Source organism: Pleurodeles waltl, chromosome 4_1 (genome assembly GCF_031143425.1).
Source record: "Pleurodeles waltl isolate 20211129_DDA chromosome 4_1, aPleWal1.hap1.20221129, whole genome shotgun sequence".
NCBI lineage: Eukaryota > Metazoa > Chordata > Amphibia > Caudata > Salamandridae > Pleurodeles > Pleurodeles waltl.
In genome coordinates, this window is record NC_090442.1 from 348,968,906 (window position 1) to 348,987,079 (window position 18,174).

Sequence of the window (18,174 nt, forward strand, 5' to 3'; positions counted from 1 at the left end):
AAACGACTAAAGTACTTCCCACCTTTATGTGTTTGGAAACGCAGAGATTGTTCTCTGAGACCTTTTTCTCCAGTGCGTTTTGGTATGGTACATGTGGCATTCTGTTCTTTAAAAGACAACACAGACTCATCACTGTCTGCTCCATAGTACCATGTGAATGTGAGGCACACCTCTTTCCTGGTACTCTTTCCGCAAAACGAAATCCCTTACTTCTCCAAGAGGAGGAATGCTTTTGTTGCAGATAAAAGCAAGCATACCTTGTAACCTGTGGTTGAAATATCTACAAACATTAGCAGGATCTAATGAGAAAAGTTCTCCAGCTGCCTTTAAATTGATACCTTTTAGCTTAGAGTTTGCTTCTCTCAAGAATAGAATCAGGTCATCCCACACATACTCAGTGCAACTCAGTGTCAGAAACCACGTTGGTAAACCCAGGTTTCTCAGCATACACTTCCGTTTTTCATGTCAACTGATCCAATTTTCGCTAGTTCCATGTTGGCACTCCATTAAATTAATCAAGTTATATTTTATGTTCTCATCCTTTTCATTAAGTTTGTGAAGAAAGTCTATTTCAGATACATTTTGAAGATTAACTCTGGTTTGATTTACTGCATATGAAAGTCCAGACAAGTCACTCTCAAAGAGAAGGTAAACTATGTATGCAATAATTTGTCTGAATCTTGGATCTTCCTAAAATAATTGTTTGGATCAGTATTCAGCTGCTGATATGTGTATGGGATCATGATGGTATGTCATCATGTCGACATCCGTCTCCAGTTGGAAACAAGTGGGGAAAACAGCGAGCCTCTAAACTTTATTCCCACACTCTAAGAAGAGGTCCTTTAGCTTGCATCATTTGGAAAAGGTCAATAGCATCGCCAATGACTTCTTTGGAATGTAACGGACATATGCTGTAGTGCTCATAAATTTGTTCTGATTGGGATCAATCCACTTTTTATATTTGTCCACTTGCTGGCAAACTGTCATCTTCAACATTTAGTACATCAGGTTCAACATCAACATTTTTATAACAAACATTATTTTGTAGCAGGTATAACCTTTGCTTGTTTTACTTTCTTAACATCAGCTAACTCTTGCCAAATTGTTTTAGTCTTAATTGGTGCACCATTTACTAGAATAATAAGTGTCTTATCAGTATCTTTGTCTACCCTTACAGTTTCAGTATCCTTTTTAAATTCTAATGGCAATACATTACTCTTCCTTTAAGGCCTTTCAATAACTCTGTTGGATACAATTTACCTGTTTTGGTTCCATTCTTATAATTGCTTGAAATGTATGTACAGATTGTATAATGATAGATTCATATACATTTAAATTTCTTAGTTGTTGTGGCATAGTCACAAGTTCTAACCTGTGAAGTACTGCTCTAGCTGGTGTTTTCTGATCCTCTAGTTTATCATAGCAGTACTTATATATAACTTGCTACATGGAAACATCAAAATGCTCTCCTACAAATAAATAGGCAGCAAATTCTTGCAACTTCTCTCTGTTTTCACGTTCAGTTTTGGAAACTACCTCAACATTTCGTGTTTGACTTCCTGTAGTGAGTGCGTCTACAGCAAATGCAAATTTCTGAACAAGCTGTGTAAAACTTTATAATTTCTTGTTCACAATTCTCAGTACCAATACCTGTACTTATGAATTCCTCATTCTCCCTAGAATCCTCTTCAGGTCCAAAGAACAGAAACTGCACATCCTCACAAACATTTTCTACATCTTGTACGGTACCATGCAAAAGTACTCTCCTAAACATAATGCTGGTGTCTTCACATAGTAAAGTCTCCTAACCAAACTTCATATTCTTGAATGGTGAATTGCCAAAATTCTAAAGTGATGAAAGGTGCTTTAGCACACTTTCTTGAATAAGCATGCTGATGCATGTCCTTTAAATTACTATACTTTCTTACTTTGCATGGATCTAAGGCTTGCAAAATTGAAGTACTTTACTTGAGACTTCTACAGGGAAAGTCATGTACAAAAGTTCTTAATAAATCAATTGATTGCTTCCGAATGCTACATATACTGCTACAGTTCCATTTGTAAACAGAGCCTTGTCTATGCCTTCCTTGAACATCTTCAGATATCTCCTCTTTTTCAGTGGGACTTCCATCCTTCACCTTATAACATCGACCATTTGAATCAACTGCATGTACTAATGTGTTCTCTTGCAAAAAACCTTCTTTAGTAAAGAAAGGTTCTCTACTGGAGGTGTTCTTCCATTCCCCAGTAAGCATTTTACAACAATTACCTTTATTACCAAGTTTTTTTCTTTGGCTACATTTTGTCATACCCAGCACTGTTTTATCCAATGTTCTTATTCTCCTAATAATCAAAACAAAAAGCTTCCTCTTCAAGGCAAATGTCATCTCAACTACATACTCAACACATGCTTTTTGTTTCAAAACGTATCTTCTCTTTTTGTATTGCTTCATATTTTTAATAAGATTCAGAATTACTCTAGCACAAAACATTCTCACTCTAATTTCTTTGAACTGTTGTTGTCTTGTTAAGTTATCAATTTTTTCTTTGATATCTTGCTTGCAACTTGACAAGTTATTTTTGTTTGTTTGGCTGATTGAAAAGTCTCCTTTTTATGTTCTTCATTTTGCAAATGTTACAGTTTTCCACATACAGTTTTAAAATGTTGTTAGTTTCTTACCAGCAGCTCCCTTCTCTTTAGTGACATAGTCTACAAGTGTTTGTCTCTGTGATGCAATGACATAGTATATTTTCCTCAATTTCATGTTTGCTTAAAGTTTTTTGGGCATTTTTGAAATATCTCCTAATGCAGGAATATATCTCCGAATTTAAAAAAAATAACAAAATGTATACCTTTCCATCATATACTGTTCAATTATATGTCATACGCATATCAATGCAATAGAAACAATTGCACCACTATGTTCTCACACTCTGCATGTGTTACTTTTCATGCTTAATTAAGAGTACGCCTCTCTGTGTTATCGTAGGCATGACTGCCTCACTCAATGTTTCACTTTATCCATGAATATGTTTTTCTCTGCTGTACAATATTTATCAGTGTTTGCATGGTTATCTTATCAGCTACATTGCTGTTTCTCTAGGTACATTAGTCAATAGGTAACTGTGATGCTTGGTGTCTCAGCATATGTGTCTATGCCTGGGTGAGTAATTGTATGTCAGGTCGCTGCCTCACTGCGCTACTGCATAGGTTATAATATGCCTGGGTGTATCAGTCTATTGTATGTGGCAGTAGCATAACATAGTGTGTTGTTGTATGTGGCAGTGCATACATAAATCTGCACATGGTGTGTCACTCTATCTCTCAGTGTGTTGTTATATGGAAGCCACAGGAACATCATGCATTCCCAGATTTACAAGTCAAAGAATGCATCAGATTTGTACAGCACATTTTTGTACATTTTCTTTTATTATTTATCTTTAATTTTCCCTCTTTTTTCCCTATTTCTATCTGTCTTACATTCTGCACCACACAGAGAAATAGGAAAACACCTGTCATAATTGTTTGTGCAGGAAGGTGTCCCTTCCTGCACAAAAAAAGTATCCCTAGAATGCAGCCAGACTTGCATCATAGTGCAAGGCTGCCTGCTTTGGCACTAACAGGCAATTTCTGTACCAGCGCAGGGGGAGAGGACAGAAATGCACTCTATGTTGTAGATACTGGCCAATTGTGACCTTTTCCACTGGGGTTGGGTGACACACCAAGGCACTTGCTACGCTGCCCTACGCCACGGGCCTTGTGAAGGATGCCCTATATGTTTTATATTATAAGCTCATAACACCCTCCTTATAGCTAATATACATTCTGCTTTGCACGTAACCTCTCTGTAATCCAAAAAGTAACTATGATTCTTTCTAAGTGTTTATAAATACCAACTCAACTTGCAAGTTTAATTGTACACATAAAATCTATAGTACTACACAAAAAAACATGCTTGTAAATCTTCTACTATTTACCATTTTCTAAAATGGTAAATATTACTACATATGAATAAAATTATCAAAATCTCTGTGCTATAGCCAAGTTAATATAGTTTTATCTATATCATATACATTTGTATCAGTCTTATTTACAAACAGAGCTTGGTTTTAAACCAATACTCTAATTTACATACCTGTTAATGGCTTTCGTTGGTAGATAAAATACTGTCACAATGTCTCTTTAGCTCTTTTCTGTATATAACAATGAAATCTCAGAATAAAAATGGTACCCCCCTCTTAGACCATGGAACCAGTAATGGCAACCTGTTCACCTTTGCTCTAAGTGATACTGTCTTAGTGACCAAATTGCAAACTGTGTTTTATATTTTATTTATGTTATCCCATATCTGAATGATTAGTGGCTGTTAACCCGTTCTTGCATTTTTGGAAGAAGCCCAATTTCCTACTGTGTGCAGTTGGAGTCGCAACTCTGTTGCGGGCCCCCTATGTAACTTCGCAACATAGTGGCAACTCCAATAGGGGGTTTAAAATATATTTCTCATTATTTATTTTTACAAGTTCATCTACATATCAAATTCAATGACAATAGTGATTCAAAAAAATATATTTCTCTAGTTACTTCAATACCAAAACCTCTCTTACTTTAAAATTGTATGTCTGCTTTAAAATCTACCCTTCCTCCCACACTCTTTCTCCTCAGCTGCCATCGCAACCTCCCCTAGAACACTCTACAGTACCAGTAGTTCAAAAGTTCACTGTATTTTTTTTCAGCAGCAGACTAGCTTCAATGTGTGCTGTAGCAGGTGTTGTTGCATAACAAAATGTGAGCGTATCCAAAATGGGATTACTTGATTATGAAAAAACAAGAACCAATCACTGATTATCTGACTTCTTAATTTTCATCACAACCTATTTTTGTCTACAATCTTTCTAGAATATCCAATCAAAATTGTCCTTTTTTAAATCCACTGGTGTCTCCATTTTAACCACCTCACATTTTGAAAACTACCTCATTCAGCTCCAGCCTTCTACTGTGTGCCACTGTTCTTTCCTTTCAAAATGGTTAGAGTGTGGATTGTAGGTCACAGCTCTGTTATCTGGGCTAGGAGCATGCTATAAAGAGTGGCATTGACAAGGATGTATGTTTGCCTAATGTGGATATTACTTGGGTTGGCCAGAGAGGGTTAAGGTTGCACCAATTACTTACATTAGATGAAAGCATTAGAGATTTCCAACCACCTAACCTCATAAATGTGCACTGTGGTGATAATGACCTAGGCACACTGACTGGGGTAGGACTGGAAATCCTAATGAAGAATACCTTTGTTCACTTAATGCACCTTTTCCCTCACACTGCCTTTGTGTTCTCTAACATATGCAAGAGGCAGAAATGGAAGTGGTAAGCTGAATTCCATCCACAGATAGACAAATCCAGGAAACATGGCAATAAAACTGTTTCCGCATTCCTCGGAGACCATAAAATGGGATCAGTCTACAATAATAATGTGCACTTTGACATGGATGAGATATATAGAAGAGATGGCATTCACTCCACAGATGATAGCAACACAGTGTTTCTGAGCAACTTGAAATGCTGCAACCGCTCTTATGTGCACTAATCATATAAAGACAAAGGCTCTTCTTAGAGCCACTCTATATCCCAAATACTATGTCAATTTTAATGATTTTTTTTTTTTTTTAACTCTGTTGCAGATTCACAACCCAAAAGCATAAATTCAACATCCAGCAGATTGTTCATACATCTTTCCTTCAGTGGATGTATGAATGTCAGTATGTCAGTGAGTGGGTGTATGAGTGACAGAGTGGGTCTCTGAGTGTGTGTATAAGTATCTGAGTGGGTCTGTGAGTGGGTGTCTGAGTGTCTGAATGGGTCTATGAGTGGGTGAAGGAGGATCAGTGTGTCTTTCTCTGTGAGTGCATACATGTCTGTATGGGTCTGTGAGTGGGTGTCTCAGTTTCTGAATAGCTGTTTGAGTGGGTGTATGATTGTCACTGTGTCTGTGATTGGGTCCGTGAGTGTGTCACTCGGTCTGTGAGTGAGTGTATGAGTGACTGAGTAGGTCTCTCAGTGAGTGTATAAGTATCTGATTGGGTCTGTGTGCCTGAATGGGTTTGTGAATGGGTGTATGAGTGTCAATGTATCTCTCTGTGTGGGTGCATGAGTGTCTGTGTGGGTCTGCATGAGACTGTGAGTGGGCCTATGAGTGGATGCCTGACTGTCTGAATAGTTCTTTGAGTTGGTGTATGAGTGTCTGAGTGAGTATTTGAGTGGCTGTATGAGTGTGTCAGTTGGTCTGTTAATGAGTGACTGTGTAGGTCTCTAAGTGGGTATATAGGTGTCTGAGTTGGTCCGTAAGTGGGTGTCTGAGTGTCCGAATGGGTCTGTGAGTAGATGTATGAGGGATAGAGCCTCTCTGTCTATGAGTCCATGACTGTCTGTGTGGGTCTGTAATTGGGTGTGTGTGACTGTGACTGGGTCTGTGAGAGGATGTTTGAGTGTCTGAGTGCGTCTTAAGTGGGTGTGTGAATGTCACTCTGTCTGTGAGTGGGTGCATAAGTGTGTTAGTTGATCTGTGAGTGGATGCATGAGTGACTGAGCAGGTCTTTCAGTGGGTGTATATGTTGGTGGGGCTGTGATTGGGTGCCTGAGTGTCTGAATGGGTCTTTAAGTGGGTGAATGAGGATCACTGCCTCTCTGTGGGTGGATGAGTGACTGAATAGGTCTCTCTGTAGGTGTATAAGTGACCTGACTGCCTCAGGGTGGTCAGCCCTAATATTTTGCCTGCCTCCCTCCACTTTTTGACACTGACAGTTCTAAAGGGCACACACTTTCTCCATTAAAGCATGGTGCCATTGGCTCATACCCAATTGGCGTATTTAATTTACTTATAAGTCCCTGATAAAGTGCACTACATGTGCCCATGGCCTGTAGATTTAATGCTACTACTGGGCCTGCAGCACTGATTATGCAACCCATATAAGCAGCCTTTAACCATGTCTCAGGCCTACCATTGCAAGGCAAGTGTGTGCAGTTTCACTGTCAATTCAACTTGGCATTTAAAGGTACTTGCCAAGCCTTAAAATCCCCTTTATCTACATATAAGTCACCCCTAAGGTAGGCCCTAGGTAACCTATAGGGCAGGGTGCTATGTAAGTAAAAGGCAGGACTTGAACATATGTGTTCTAAATGTCCTGGTAGTGTAAAACTCCTAAATTCATTTTACACTGCTGTGAGGCCTGTCCTTTCATAGTTTAAAACTAAGGTTACCCTCATAAACTGTTTTAGTGGTAGCGTATCATTAGAAAGGGGTAAATAGGTCATATTTAGCATGGCCAGAATAGTAATACAAAGTCCTGCTGACTGGTGGAGTTGGATTTTTATATTACTGTTTTAGAATTCCCACTTTTAGAAAGTGAGCATTTCTCTACACTTAAAACTTTCTGTGCCTTACAATCCACGTCTGGGCTTCGCTGGTTGACAGCTCCCTTGTGCATTTCACCCAGACAACCACAAACATAGAATGCTTAGTCACACCTGCACACATCTACATACTGAATGGGTCTTCCTGGGCTGGAAGGGTTGACGGTCTGACACATTTCAAAGGACAGTGGCCTGCCCTCACACAATGGACTGCCAAAACCCCCTAGTGGGACCCTGGCAGACAGGATTGTACTTAAAGGGGACATTGTGCACTTCTAAGCCACTCTTTGAAGTCTCCTTCACTTCAAAGGCACATTTGAAAATATAAACTAGGTCCCTGTCCCTATCAACTCAGACACTTCTTGACAAGATACCTCCTGGGAAAGAAACTCTGATCCAGAACCTGCAACCTGCTAAGAGAAGCTGCATGGCTGCCCAAAGGACTCACCTGACTGTTTTGCTGAAAACTACTGCTGCCTTTATGTTGCCCTGCTGCCTTGCTGCCCTCTGGTTCTGCTGAGAAGTACTCTCCAAGGGCTTGGATTAAGCTTGCCTCCTGTTTCCTGAAGTCTCAGGGCCAAAAAGACTTCATCTCCGCAAATAACTCCTTGTGCATCGAAAATCAACGCACAGCCTGCCGGAATTGACACACAGCTTGCCCTGTGATGAGAAAATCACCACATCGCCGAACCAGAACGACGCAGGCCGGCTCCCGATTGGAGATCAATGCAGTGCAAGCGTTGCAACCGGAACTTCGACACACGGCCCACCGGAATGACGCCTTGCTAAGCCGGAACAACGCAGCCCGACTTCCTGCAAGGGGAATTAACACAGCACCTGCAGTGTGGCACAAATTTCCCTGCATCACCCACCGGATTGACGCAGGTTCTGTGACTTCATCCTGCACACCCACGATTTCTCCGCATCGTCCCTGGTGCGTCCAAATATCTCACAACCCGAGGAGGATCCAAGCCTTCACGCAGGAAAACGGCGCAAAGCCCTTTCCTTTGTGGAAAGGCATTGATGCATCATCTGTGTGCGCCCGCAGAAACCGACGCACACCTCTCCGTTATCCATGCATCTCCTCCTCTGCGGTCCCTTGCAGATAATTTAGACACAAACGAGGTACTTTCCTCTCGCAAGAGACCATTGTTGTTTTCAAGAACTAAAGACTCTATTTATCATTACAAAAGTGATATTTCAGCTTGTATTTATCAAATCTTGATCGTTTTGACCTTAATCTACTCAGATAAATATTCTATATTTTTCTAAACCTTGGTGGTGCATTTTTGGTGTTTGCACTGTGTTATTGCATGATTTATTGCACAAATACTTTACACATTGGCTTCTAATTTAAGCCTGACTGCTCAGTGCCATGCTTCCAGGGGGTGGGCCAGGAAAAGTTGGATTGTGTGTGACTTACCCTGTCTAGAGTGAGGGTCCTTGCTTGGACAGGGTGCAACCTGACTACCAACCAAAGACCCCATTTCTAACAATAAGGGGCATATTTATACTCTGTGTTGCCCCGAATTAGCGTAATTTTTTAACTCTAATTTGGTGAAAAACTAACTCCATATTTATACTTTGGCGCTAGACCCGTCTCGTGCAAATTTCATGGAGTTAAAGTCATTTTTTGGAAGTGGAAACCTACCTTGCCTTAATGAGATGCAAGGTAGGCGTTCCTGTGCAAAAAATGACTCTATGGCCTTAACGCCATATTTATACTCCCATGCAAAACTGGTGCACGGGATGGAGGAGGGGGTCAAAAATGGTGCAATTTTTTTACCGCCTGGGGAATGGCAGGCATTAGGGGACCTGTGGGCCTATTTCCATGGTGAACACCATGGTATAAGTCCCCAGGTGCCCTCCTCAGGGACACCCCCCCACACCAGAGGGACTACAGAGGATGGGGGACCCCATCCCAGGTATGTACTTACCTGTACGGATAGCATTTTTTATTTTTTAAAGTGCCACAGGGGCCCCTGAAATGGGCCCCCCTACATGGCACTGGGTGCAGTGGCCATGCCCAGGGGACCCTGGTTCCCTGTGCTGGCCATTGGGGTGGTGGGCATGACTCCTGTCTTTTCTAAGACAGGAGTCATGTGGTATGGATGGTTTGTCACAGAAAATGACTCAGGTTAGAGCCTTTTTTCTTTTACTCTAACCTGCCTAACGTCATTTTTTGGTGCAAAACCCCCTTCTTCCATAGTGCCAGCCCCACCCGACTAACGTCATTTTTTTTACGCTAGCCAACCCTTTGCACTGGCTTACACCATTCCATAAATATGGTGCCTGGCTGGTGCCCAGAAAAGGTGCAAGCCGGTGCTAAACTTTTCGGTGCAAAACTGTGTTAGTGCAGTTTTGCACCAAAAAGTATAAATCAGGGCCTCAGTGCCTGAGTGGGTGTTAGAAATGGGATCTTTCGTTGGCAGTCAGGTTACACTCTGTCCAAGCAAGGACCCTCACTCTAGTCAGGGTAAAGGAGAATCACCCTAAGTTAACCCCCGCTAAGGTGTAAGTGACCACTTTTCCCCTCCTTCCCGGCACAGATGGTGCCTCAGGATATGCAGGCTACACCCCAGCTCCCTTTGTGTCACTGTCTAGAGAGAGGTGCAAAGAGCCCAACTGTCAAACTGACCCAGACAGGGAATCCAAAAACAAGCAGAGTCACAGAATGGTTTGAGCAAGAAAATGCCCACTTTATAAAAGTGACATTTTCAAACACACAATCTAAAGACCAACTTCAGTAAAAGATGTATTTTTAAATTGCGAGTTCAGAGATCCCAAATTCCACATGTCTATATGCTCCCAAAGGGAATCTGCACTATAATAACATTTAAAGGCAGCCCCCATGTTAACCTATGAGAGAGATAGGCCTTGAAACAGTGTAAACCGAATTTGGCAGTATTTCACTGTCAGGACGTGTAAAACACATCAGTACATGTCCCACCTTTACCATACACTGCACCCGGCCCATGGGGCTACCTAGGACCTACCTTAGGGGTGTCTTACATGTATAAAAAGGGAAGGTTTAGTCGAATTGGCAGTTTAAAACTGCACTCACAGACACTGCAGTGGCAGGTCTGAGCCATGTTTACAGGGCTATTAATCTGGGTGGCACAACCAGTGCTGCAGGCCCACTTGTAGCATTTGATTTACAGGCCATGGGTACCTCTAGTGCACTTTACTAGGGACTTACTGGTAAATCAAATATGCCAAACATGGATAGCCAATGTACACATACAATTTATGCAGTGAACACTTACACCTTAGCACTGGTCGGCAGTGATAAAAGTGTCCAGAGCAAACAAAACAACAAAAACAGAGTCCAGCACACAGAAACAACCTGGGAAGTGGAGGCAAAAAGTTAGGGGAGACCATGCCAATGGTGGCAAGTCTAACAGTGGGTCTGTAAGTGGGTGTCTGAGTGTCTGAATAGATCTGTGACTGGGTGTATGAGGTTCAGTGCGTCTCTGTGGGTGCATGAGTGTTTGTGTGGATTAGTGAGTGGGTATGTGAGACGATGATTGGTTATGTAAGGGGGTGTCTGAGTGAATGAATGGGGATTTGAGTGTGTGTATTGGTTTCTGAGTGAGTATTTGAGGGGTGTATGAGTGTCTGAGTGAGTATTTGAGTGGGTGTATGAGTGTCTGTGTCTGTAAGTAGATGCATGCGTGTGTCAGTGGATGTGTGAGTGGGTGGATGAGTGACTGTGTAGGTCTCTAAGTGGGTATATAAGTGTCTGAGTTGGTCTGTGAGTGGGTGTCTGAGTGTCTTAATGGGTCTCTGAGTGTGTGTATGAGGGTCGGTGCATCTCTTTCAGTGGGTGCATGAGTGTTGGTGTGGGTCTGTGAGTGGGTGTGTGAGATTGTGAGTGGGTCTGTTATTGGGTGTCTGAGTGTTTGAATGGGTATTTGAGTGGGTATATGTATGTGACTGTGTCTGTGAGTGGGTGCCTGAGTGTGCCACTGGGGCTGTGAGTGGGTGTTTGGGTGACCAAAGGGGTCTTTGAGTAAGTGTATAAGTGTCTGAGTGGGTCTGTGAATGGGTGTACAAGTGTCTTAATGGATCTGTGAGTTTGTCTATGATGGTCAATGCGTCTCTCTCTCTCTCTCTCTCTATGGGTGCATGAGTGTCTATGCGGCTGGGTGTATGAGTGTCACTGTGTCATAGTCAGGGGGTCTGTGGATGGGTGTATGAGTGACTAAGTGGGTCTGTGAGTGGGTGTAAAAGTGTCTGTGTGGGTCTGTGAGTGAGTGTGTGAGACTGTGAGAGGGTATGTGAGTGGGTGTTAGAGTGTCTGAATGGGTCTTTAAGTTGGTGTATGAAGGAAAGTGTGTTCTCTCTGTGGGTGCATGAGTGTCTATGTGGGTCTGTGAGTGGGTTTGAGAGTGCCTCTGTGAGTGGGTGTCTTATTGTCAGAATGGGTCTTTGAGTGCGTGCATGAGGGACAGTGCATCTTTCTGTAGGTGCATGAATGTCTGTGTGGGTCTGTGAGTGGGTGTGTGAGAGTGAGAGTGGGTCTCTTAGTGGTGTGTAAGTGTCAGAGTAGTCTTTGAGTGGGTGTATGAGTGGTGGGTATTTGAGTGGGTGTATGAGTGTCACTGTGTCTATGAGTAGGTGCATAAGTGGGTCTGTGAGTCGCTGTATGAGTGGCTGAGTGGTACTCTGAGTGAGTGCGTAAGTGTCTGAGTGGGGCTGTGATTAGGTGTCAGTGTCTGAATGGGTCTCACAGGGTTTGCATTAGTGTGTGAGTGAGTGTGTGAATCTATATTCATTTTGTATTTTTTTCGGCAGGGTTTGTGACTTCATCATGGCGTTACATGAGGTAGCCATGCTGAGCACCGCAACAGAGCTGATGTAGTCAGCTTTGATCATGACTAAAGCAAACGTTTTTTTAACCTTTTTTAAGTCGTAAGGGGACACCCTCAGACACCTATCAATGAACGTCATGGGGTCAACCGTTTCTTGGTTTATAAAATGGCTGCCGCAACTTTCTGCACAGGTTGCGGCCAGCTGTCACACTGCTCCTTCTGGCACGCGCATCCGCGTCCCCATATACACAAATGTAGTCTCCACTTAAGTACAAGAAAACCACTGAATGGATTCACACTAAAGCATGAAAAGGTCGATTTCTGGACCAGGACCAAGCTTTCTGGCAAATTTGGTGTAATTCCATCCAGTGGTTTGGGCGCCATCACTGTTCAAATTCCCTATGTAAAAATGAATATAGAAAAAGTGTTTTGGGATTCCCCCTTTTTTGCAGCCCCCGCTTTACAGATCAACCCAAAACTTTCCAGGCAGCAGCTCACGTGTGCGTAATTTTTTTGGGTGAAAATTGTTAAAGATTTGTCAACTGACGCCAAAGATATAGGCAAGTAAAACAAATGCTTTTTCTATAGAAACTAGGTCCTAACTATAACTTCCTAGTAGCAACCACCACTAAGTAATATATGTCTGGGTGTTCTGTAGATATATATATATATATATATATATATATATATATATAGTTTAGGCCGCGTACCATTGACATTCTCTGGTTTCTTTCAAGTTAAACATGGGCCCGAATTTCTCTGAGGTATACACCTTTCTGAATATTTAATGTTGAAGCATTTATACTATGCTAGAGGGCTAACACGACCAACATGGCCAAAGAACACATCCTAATGTTCAGATGTAATATAATACAGCACAAACGTATGAACCACTTGGTGTCGGCGTGAAGCCCAAACATATTAACTCAAGAAACAAAAACAACTGCCAGTTTCAAAATGTTTACTGTTGTAAACTTAATGACAATACTTTCTGTTGATTGCAAATGGGATACAGCCCAGTTATGTTGCAAACCAAAACAAGCAACTCCACCTAGCGAAGTAAAACACAACAGATCTAAACTACTCTATCACATCAGGCAATGAGATTTGAGAAGCTGAGTACACAAGTGCTTTTAAAGTAGTTCACTAGGTACAGTCTCCACTGGCAAAGGAGAAACTCCTTTAGATTCTGGTATGGTAGCAAAACCAAATGTCCATACCATTCAACGTAATCATTTTGGCGTGGTGTCAGTGGAGACTCAAATCTTCCTTTATTAACTACATTACAAAATAACAAAGTGAAGAGAAAGTGGGATGAACATTTTAAAGAAGCTCTTTATTAAACTATTTTAACCATGCATGCAGCAGGATGCAGAAAAGGTGGGACTGAATAGTCACAATGTGCATGGCAAAGGGATTTAAATAGGCTTCCAGTGGGCATGGTGCATTACCAGTCATACACAAGCTTTGTGCAAGTAGGAAATTCTTCAACTTGCCATTATTCGATAATTGTGTATAGAGGTACAGTCTAGAGAGTGAGACCCAAACAATAAAACAATAAAGCATAGATGCTGCACTAGAGCATGTGACTTGAAATATGTTACACAGGCCCACGTAATATTCAGGCTTGTGGTCATTACAGGGTCTATGGTGGCCTCTCTCAATAGTTATGAATACCAGTGTGGGGAAGGGGGAAACAATGGACATCCTGCAAGGAAGGGCACCTCTCACTGGGCTGCTGTTTGTGCACCAAAGTAATAGTCTTGGTGCTTGGTGAAACTGAGTTTTCATAACCCACAATTCCAAGTCTGTTGGGTTAGTAGTACGCTGCCCTCTACAGAGCTCCATGGAATCTCATGGAGTTTCTCTGTAACTCCCTGGAATTCCATGGAGTAAATCTACGAGAACTCCACCCAGGCCGATACTGACTTCTCAGCCTTTCGAGAGGATTGCCATCCACACAACAGGCAGACCCCTGCTATTCTATACAGGTATGGAGCCGGGACTAATCCTTTAAGTCAGGTCAGGCAGAGGGTTACAACTACTATGATCTCAGATATAGACATAGGTTTAGGTAGGCATTTCTAGAACTTCTAGCACCACGCATAATGGTGGCGTTGTTTATTTCACTCTGATGTTGGTTACCTTGCTTTGTTTAATCTGCCTAATTATCACAGCACATACTTCTTAAACCTGAATGTGATTGCTTGAATAAATGCATAGAAATCCATTTTTCATCTTGTTTTTCACCTTGGCATGCATGAGTAACTGAACGATAAGTGCATGATTTGTTTCCATGACTTCCCTGAGGAGTCAGAGTGCTTGTTGAAGTTCCCAGAATCACCTTTGACCCTGACAGGTTTGGAGGTTTGTGTGATACACTGTGAGTTAGCCAGGAGTTAGGCTAAAAGCTACCAAGTGGCTTGGGTTGCACTCAGTCCCACGCTCTCGGTGCTGCTGCTATCCTAAACACTTAGGTGGTCATTGTGACATTGGCAGTAAATCCCACTTACCGAAGTAGTTAGGGCCGCCAACATACCGTCGCAGGGGTGAACATCCATTCGCCATATGATGACACACACACACTAAACCAACAGAATACTGCCAAAAAAACATATCAGCCAGATCAAAGGTAAGTGTTAAACTGTTGGTACGAACACCCACACCGTTACGGAAACAAAACAATGCCCTCCACATTATGACCCACGAATCAACACCATTCAACAGTGGTAAACCATAGGCGGTACACAGCGGCGCGGTCAGAATGGCCAGCCAAATACAAAACAACACAACATTGTCCAATTCCAAAAATACACACCTGACACCAATAAACACACCACACCACTCACACCCACCAACAGCACTATAAAACACACACCCACATTACCCACAAGTGTTTACGAACATGAAAAATAGCCACGAGACAAGCACGCAAATCACAGACACAACTACACGCACCCCTAATACCTAGCCATCCGTCATGCACCCCACATCCCACCATATTAAGCAACATGCACTGTGCAACACATACCACACAACACCCATGTCCCCACAAAGGCACCCACCTTTCACATATAAGGAGTTGCGGGTCATGGTGGAGGAAATAGTCAGGGTAGAGCCACAGCTGTTTGGAGCACATGTACAGCAAATATCCATTGCAATGAAGATGAAGATATGGCGGAGAATTGTGGTCTGGGTGAACACCGTGGGACAGCATCCAAGAACAAGGGATGACATCAGGAAGAGGTGGAACGACCTACAGGGAAAGGTATGTTCCATGGCAGCAAGGCACCAGCTCACCATCCAGAGAACTGGCGGCGCACCCCCACCTCCTCCCCCACAGTTGACAGCATGGGAGGAGCAAGTCTTGGCAATACTGCATCCTGAGGGACTTACTGGAGTTGCTGGAGGACTGCACAATGGTGAGTCAATATTTACGAACTATCACCCCCCATACCTGCATGCCATTTGACCCCCTCACCCTGACTCCCATCACTCCACTCCATCCCACACAGTGCACCTACCCATATGACTAACCCCAATGCCAAGCCCTGCATGCCATACCCACTGCATGTACAGCCTTCCCAGCCCTACATGCTACAGCCACACTGAAAGGATAAATAATCAGAGAAATGGTCAGTTCCACTGTCTCAGCTGTGTGTTATTGGAAGTACTGCCTTATAACTGATGTTCTGTTGTTCACATCCTCATCCTATGTCTCCTCATCCTCACTGTCCTCAGGGTCCACTGCTGCCACAGGGGCATTTCCAATCTCCTCCTTCTGCAGATAAGGTACCAGGTTGTGCAACATGCAGCATGCAACAACTATCTGGCAAACCTTCTCAGGGGAGTAGCACAGGGATCGTCCTGTCAGATGGAGGCATATGAACCTGGCCTTCAGAAGTCCGAAGGTACGTTCTATGATCTGCGGGTTCTCCCATGTGCATCATTACACCGATTCTCAGCCCTTGTCCTGGCATTCCTCACAGGGGTCAGGAGCCACGATATGTTTGGGTAGGCAGAGTCACCTGCAAGTATTGAGGAACAAACATCAGCCTTACACAATGGCACGGGGATGACTCCTGAAGGCATACACTGACATACAGTGTGTGGGGACTCTGGCTCACCTATTAGCCACACCCTGTGCCTCTGTAGTTGTGCCATCATAATTGGGATGATGCTATTCCTCAGGATTAAGGCATCATGCAATGACCCAGGTTACTTGGCAATGACGAGGGAGATTTACTGGTCAGCCAGGCACACCATTTGCACATTGAGAGAGTGGAAACTCTTCCGATTCCAGAATACCTGTTCATTGTGCTGGGGGGGGGGACAAATGCAATATGTGCAATATGTGTTCCAACAATCGCACCGATAATATTTGGTATATGTCCCATTGCCTAGAATCCAGCCTTCGCAGTGGCCAAATCTTCCAATTGGGGGAAAGCGATGTACCTGCACATGTGTTTGACCAAGGCAGACAAAACCCTTGCCAGCACTATTGAGAACATTGGCTGTGACATTCCTGCTGCTAAGCCTACTGTCACTTGGAAAGAACCAGTTGGTGGGAAATGGAGCACTGATAGAACTTGCACAAGTGGGGGGATCCCAGTGGGATGACGGATGGCTATCAGATCAGGCTCCAATTGAGTACACAGCTCTGTGATTGTGGCCCTGTCCAGTCTATAAGTCAGTATTATGTGCCTGTCTTCCAGTGTAGCCAAGTCCACAAGGGGTCTGTACACCGGGTCTTGTCTCTTCCTTCTATTCATCCGCAGTGGTAGGTATCTAAGGGACATAAGAGTGAGTATGATGTCACAACCTGAGCAATGAAACCACTACCCCAAAGTACATAGAGCATGTATGTAATCGGACAATGTGAATGGCAATATATGAGCAATTTATAGCAATGACGCAGTTTCCTATTTCTGAATGTTGTCCACCACCATAAAATGGCGACCGCCTGTCCTGTAAGTATGGACAGGTGGAAGTGATGTAACTCTGCCGGCTTTGGGTGTCATGGTGGAAGGCGTTCTTGCACTGCCGTGCTACTCATTATTGGCTAAAATGGGGGTCTATGGAGTACAGTGTCCAATGGGGATCACCGGCGGCGGTGACGGTGTACACCTCCACGGTCGTGACTGCCATTTTCTGTCTAAAACCTCACTTGATTCCTGACTTTCCACAGGACAACACCTCCACTGCATGTGCTGCTGTGACCTCTGTCTGGATCCTGCCATGGCCCGTGTGACAGGGGAAAGGGAGTTAGAGCACCTGGTGGATGGGTCCTACCTCTGAATAGACAGCTGTATGGGCATGATGCATGTGACAAGGTTGCATGGAGATGTGGGTGCTAGCAGTGTGTAACTTGGGTGGGCAGTATGTCTGGTGGTAGTGTACATGCAGTGCTCCGGTTGATGTGTGTGCCAATGGAGATGGAAATGGTATTTTTGGGCCATATGTGTGACTGGCTGGATTGAATGGCTAATGGTGTCCTCCTGTCTGTATTACCTCTGCAGGTCAGTGCGCATCAGAAGAAGGGATTGTGGCGTGCCAACGTCAAGGACATGCGGATCCTGGGGTCTATATCAGCGAAGTGCCCACAGTAGGAAAAGGGGGGAAGACCTGAGACGCTGGGCCCGGAAGACCGCAGAGGCCCATCTGCGGATGGCCTCCCAATGAAGGCGGGGTGCCCATTGGAACCTGACCCCCTGATGGGCCGCATACTGGTGGTGGCCTACCCAGGTGGCATTGCTGCGTGATACAGCTCAAGGTAAATGGGTGTATTGCAAAATCTGGTATCCTAGAAAGGTAGCATTCCATGTCAGATAGGGCTTAGTGGGTCCCAGGAGGGGTGCAGTTGGTGATGGTTGGCTCTGATCTTGCTGTGGCACTTAGCCAATGTGATGCCAGTGTGATGTATAGTGCTCAAACCTGATCCCTGTGTGTGATGGT